The sequence below is a fragment of the Rhincodon typus genome, chromosome 3 (genome assembly GCF_021869965.1).
Source record: "Rhincodon typus isolate 14 chromosome 3, sRhiTyp1.1, whole genome shotgun sequence".
Lineage (NCBI taxonomy): Eukaryota > Metazoa > Chordata > Chondrichthyes > Orectolobiformes > Rhincodontidae > Rhincodon > Rhincodon typus.
This window is the reverse complement of record NC_063334.1, coordinates 22,130,887-22,136,886: the sequence shown is the minus strand read 5'-3', so window position 1 is coordinate 22,136,886 and position 6,000 is coordinate 22,130,887. Positions and strand designations below refer to the sequence as shown.

At 41.2% G+C, this 6,000-nt stretch overlaps 1 protein-coding gene across 1 annotated transcript in view; it reads left to right on the top strand.

Annotated features, from left to right (window-relative positions):
* Nucleotides 1–6,000, top strand: part of LOC109921924 (ADAMTS-like protein 1) — a 499,722-nt gene that overhangs the window by 116,130 nt on the left and 377,592 nt on the right. The gene's annotated exons all lie outside the window — the stretch shown is intronic.

The following is a 6,000-nucleotide window of genomic DNA, read 5'->3' as shown; positions in this document are numbered from 1 at the left end:
CCCGAAACGTCAGCCTTTCTGCTCCTATGATGCTGCTTGGCCTGCTGTGTTCATCCAGCCCTGCACCTTGTTGTCTTGTATAATTAAGTCCTCCAGTTTCCTCCCAGCAGAAGTGGCTCCCAAGAGCACACGTTGATTCTTAGTAGACAGAACCCAAGGTCTGATCATGTCTGTCCTTCTGAGCAATTTAGACGGCAGCCCTGAAGGATGAGTGACCAGGTCCTGACTGGTATGTGTACACCTCCCTAACTGTCTTCCTGTGACTCCTTGGACTCGCACTGCTGACTGTGGTCCCCTCTCTGGACTGTGACCATGATCCACTCACTTGACTGTAGAGATACAGACCCTCACTTTGAATGCCCCGATCAGTCGGAGACTGCCTGTGACTTATGTCTAACAACCCCTTCCCTGAAGGATGACTCCCCCTTCTCTTGATTGTGGAGCACTCCCTTTAGACTTTGAGGCATGACCATTCGATTAGTCCAGTTCATTTACATGCATGTGGCAGGCACATAATGAGATGTGCAACTGAAATAATATGGTGGCATACAGCAACATTTCCACCCACTTGACTATGGACTACTGATGACCCGTGACAAGCTGCCTGGCTTTGTGTCTGCACTGAAACACTAGGCAAGGCAGAAGAACTGTGAGCCTTTAATTGGAGACTGAGGGAGCAAAACATAAAAACACCAGGAGAAGCAGTGATATTGTGAGCATTGAAATAGGCACGAAGTGAGTGATTGCTAAGAGGGCAAGCAAGGAGCCCTGAGATACATGCTGGTCCAATCATGAATTGGGTGCAAATTGTGTGCCCTTTGTACAAAATGTTCAGGGAGCAGCATTGCAATGACAGATGCTAGTGCACTCCAAAGTTCAGTATTAAAATGCAGACGTGCACTGTAAGTAGATAGAAGATGTGCCATATGATGCAATGAGGTTGGTACGTGTCGAATGCCAATGTCTGTGGACTTGGAGTACCTGCGATGCTAATAACTGCTGCCTGAAATGCAGTTGGCAGAGGAGCAAGTGATAAGCTAGAGTCACTGGTAACTGCTGTGACTTTTATGTCAAGAACTGTCAATATCTCCCTTCTATCAGTCAGGTGGGAGAATAAGAAACTGCATAATAATGGAACAAAAACAGAAATTACTGGAGAAACTCAGCAGGTCTGGCAGCATCAGTGAAGAGAAAGCAGAATTAACGTTTTGGGTCTCATGACCCTTCTTCACTCGGGAGTCACTGTGGTTCAGTGGTTAGTACTGCTCCTCATAGCACCAGAGACCTGGGATTGATTCCAGCGTTGAGTGACTGCCTGTCTAGAGTTTACACATTCTCCGTGTCTGCAAGAGTTTCTGCCAGGTGCTCTGGTTTCCTCCCAGAGTCCAATGATATGCAGGTTAGATGGACTGGCCACGCTAAATTGCCCCGTTATGTCCACGAATGTGCAGGTTAGGTTGATTAGCCATGGTTAATACACGAATAGGGTGGGATGCTGTTTGGAGGGTCAGTGTAGACTTGATGGACTAAACGGCCTCTTTCCACTCTGTAGGGATTCTGTAAATAAAACAATGCTGCCAGACCAACTTGAGTTTTCCAGCAATTTCTGTTCATGTTACTGATTTGCAGCATCTACAATTCTTTGTTATTTTTCCGCTTAATGATGAGATGAGATTAGGTAATAACGAGGCTGTTAATGAGTGATAATTAATGTAACTAGGGCTTTTGCCACTCACTAGCAAGACTCTTGACTTGTCGTCCAACGCTTGGTTAGAAAATGGGACTTTGTGCTTTCGATTTTGAGAAGCTCTTTGTTAGACATAACACCAAAGTTTTCTTGCCATGGCCCACATATTTTACATGCTGGGAAGATTTTATCAACTGATTTAATTCCAATAAATGCACGTGAAAATCTACTTTCCCACATCAGTGTTTTGAAGGGAATATTGGTTGGAGCACATTCTGTTATGATGGCCAAGATGAGTCTCTGGAATGGATACTGCAGAAACATGTGTCAGAAAGTAGCAGATTCAACTGTTAATACTTCACTGTGTACAGATTGGACCTCTACTGCCAATTTCACCTATATTGTTGAAGTCTGAAATGTCATTTTGAACTATGGACACTATTAGTATAATTGCTCTAATTTTGATCACCCTCTCCTATTTGACCTATCCTAGAAAGATTCAAAGTACAAGAATGTTTCTTCCCAGAAGCCAATTTATCCCAAGTGGGTTTCAGTGACTACAGTTCTCAGAATTGACTGTCTTTCAGGTTTGTAACCGCTGTACCTGCTATTGACAACACGTTGCCTTTTTAAGAGAGCTTTCTTTTTCTTTTATACATTTTTAGGTATTCTGTGTGAAATTTGAAAGGATACAGAAAAGATTTACAAAGACGGTGCCAGGGTTGGAGGGTTTGAGCTGTAGCGATAGGTGGAATAGACTGGGGCTATTTTCCCTGGAGCATCAGATGTTGAGGGGTTGATCTTACAGAAGTTTATAAAATCATGAGGGGCGTGGATAGGATAAATAGACAAAGTCTTTCCCCCGGGGTGGGGGAGTCCAAAACTAGAGGGCATAGGTTTAATATGAGAGGGGAGAGATTTAAAAGGGACCTAAGGAGCAACATTTTCACCCAGAGGGTGGCGCATGTATGGAATGAGCTGCCAGAGGATGGGGTGGAGGCTGGTACAACTACAACATTTGAAAGGCATCTGAATGGATATATAAATGGAGGGATATTGGCCAAATGCTGCCAAATGGGACTAGATTTATTTAGGATATCTGGTCAGCATAGATGAGTTGGACCGAAGGGTCTGTTTTCGTGCTGTATACCTTTACGATTCTATTATGCTTCATGTCAAATGCATCTAAAATAGGTTTGCTTAAACAGTTGCTTTGAACATTTTTGTTTCTTGTAAGAATTAACATTTTAGATTACAACATTTAACATTTTAATGATGTGTTTCTTAGTCAAGTTGTGTATTTCAGATTTAAAGTGGGATCAGTGCGGATTTAATACCAATTATCAACTTAGAATACTCAATTTCTAAAGTCACTGGCAATAAATCAGGATTTTCTTAATAAAATGTTGGCTGTCAAAATTTGAATTCCTTCCAGAAGGAACTATATAAAATCAAAATTAGCAGCTTGGAAGATAGCAGTTGGGGACTACAAAAGAGAAAGAAATCTTGGGCAGCAAGAAGCAAGGATTTTTTGAAGCTAAGCATTGTGCCAAGAGATATTCGAGCTTGATTGTGAACTGCCTCATTGCTTCCTGTGAAGACAGCAATACTGATCTTGTTAGTAATTTTAATTGCCAGTCTTTCTATTAATGTTGAACACACTTAACAAAGCAATTTAGAGTACCATTTATCAAAGGGATTTTTAAAATTATTCACAGTATGTGGGCATTGCTGCCTGGGCCAGCATTTATTGCCCATCCATAATTACCCAGAGGGCAATCACACTGCTGTGGGTCTGGAGGCACATGTAGTCCAGACTAAGTAAGGTTGGTAGTTTCCTTCCCTTAAGGACATCAGTGAACCAGTTGGGTTTTGTCCAACAATCGACAATTGATTCATGGTCATAGTTAGATCCTTAATTCCAGATTTTTATTGAATATTCAAATTCCACCATCTGTCATGGCAGATTTGAACTCGGGTCCCCAGAACATTACCCAGGTCTGTAGGTTACCAGTCTAGCGATAATATCACTTCCCCAAAACCCATTAAACCCAGTTAAATGCTGCTGGCAAACCAAAAGCACCATTTCATTTAACTAACCACAGCGCAGTTAATGTCATTGATTGAGAATTTGCAGCTCCTACTTTCATAGAAATCCAACAAGTTACAGTGAAAAATTGAGAAAGGAAGGAGGTATGCAAGAGCACGCACAAATGGAAGGGATTGAGAAAGGATCCATGAGACAATTTCTCCCACATCCCTCTACCCCTCCACTCAGACGTATGCATCTCATACCATGGGGATATATGTATCAGTGTTTGGAATCCCTGAAGATCTTGCGACCATTATTACAACTGTCCAACAGGGATATGTTCTGTCAATCCTACAGAGTTCCTTCTCTCAGCAAATCAATTGTTAGTGTGCAGCTTAGTCTTGTTACACAATCCAGTCTTTTCTAAAATAGCATTGCTTGCATGAATGCTTCTGGAAATTCCTACTATATTTAAGTACCATTAGTGCCTTCATTAGGTAGAGCAACTTCTGTTTAGCTTTGTGGTCTTCATGGATCTCCACTGCTCATTGCCACCTTTTTATGTGGCATGCACTGTGGGTTTAAGTCCACCTGTAATAGAGCAAGCATGATAGAAAACTGTGTTGATACAGAGAGGTGCATGAGTTTTTAAAAGCGTACTATTAAGTATGGCTCAAGAAAATGTGAAAGAGAAGAGGGAAGACAAAATAAGTGAAAGATAAGATGATGAGGAAACGAGACAAAAAAAGCAAAATAAATATAGCAAATGCTGGCAGCATCTACAATTCTTGATTATTAAGGAATGTTTATGTGCTCAGATAGAAAAGTGGAATTGAGGCCATATGCACAACAGCGGAGAAAACTAGCAGGCTAAATAGCTTGCCCTGTTTCTAATTTGAAGATAGCAAGAACTGCAGATGCTGGAGTCAGAGACAACACAGTGTGGAGCTGGAGGAACACAGCAGGTCAGGCAGCATCAGAGGAACAGAAAAGTTGATGTTTCATCACTGTGTATTGACCCTGTTTCTAATTTGCGTGTTTGTATATGTATACAGGATGGTAGGGTGCTTATGGCCACCCTCCACTTTTCTTACACTCTCTCCTCCCTCCCTCCTTCCACAGCCATGTTTGTATCTTGTGTACACTGTACTTAGAAGCAGGGACTCATTTGTTTCCTTTCATACCTCAATTTACAACCTTCTTACAGCTGTTTTTGCCCCTTTCTCCACTAATAACGCCTTTGTCTTTTGCATTAGGGCCTCAATGATGTCTACTCTCTTGTTTCTCCACTACCTTTGTCATAAAATATAAAAATGAGTCAATTTTCTAACACCTTTCACTTCTGAAGAAGAATCATACCAGATGCAAAACATTAACTGTTTCTCTGTCCACAGATGCTGCCCGATCTGCTGAGTTTCTCCAGCTTCTCTGTGGCTGGCTATATTAGGATTAATATTTTGGTTTGATTATCCTTTATCAGACCCAGTCATTACCCCTACTCTTCTCCCCCCCAGGATGCTCCCTTCCTGCTAAGTGTCTGCAGCATTTTCTGTTTTTATTTCTATTTCCAGCATCTTCATTGTTTTACTCTTTGCAAAATGAAGGTGATTTTGATCCACACACACATCTATAGCATTTTTTTTGTCTGTCATTTGAATGAGCTTTGACAGTTTTACTGTGACTGACCAATTGTATACCCAAAGATATAATAATGCCATTATAGATAAACATAGTAATATAGAAAATAGGACCAAATGTGGGCCATTCAATCCTTTGAGCCTGTTCCACTATTCATCATAATCATGTCTGATCATCCAACTCCTTAGCCTGATCCCACTTTTACCCCATATCTTTTGATCCCTTAGATCCAACTCCGTCGAGAAATCATTGAGTTTTGATCTTGACTGCCTTCTGTGGTAGTGAATTCCACAGGATAACAAGCTTATCAAACTTAATTGAGCATCACAAGAGTTTACTGTGAAACAGCTAACAAACTAAAACACTGTGAGGGAGGAAGAAAAAGAAACCTGAGGTACTATTTTTAAAGGTCAAAAGGCCATTGTTAAAATTCTGTGGAACTGATTACAGGACCAACTTGGTTGGAGGAATAGATCTTCAGAGTTACTCCCTGAGATAAAGCACCCGCCCTAGGATTGACCCAGATGTCTGATAAGTTTACATTTCCACTTCTACCTTGCAACCTTCCATTGTAGTGAAGGTAATTGGAAAATCACCATGCAGTTCTGTAATTTAAGCAGCATGCCAAGAACGGTCTTTTAAA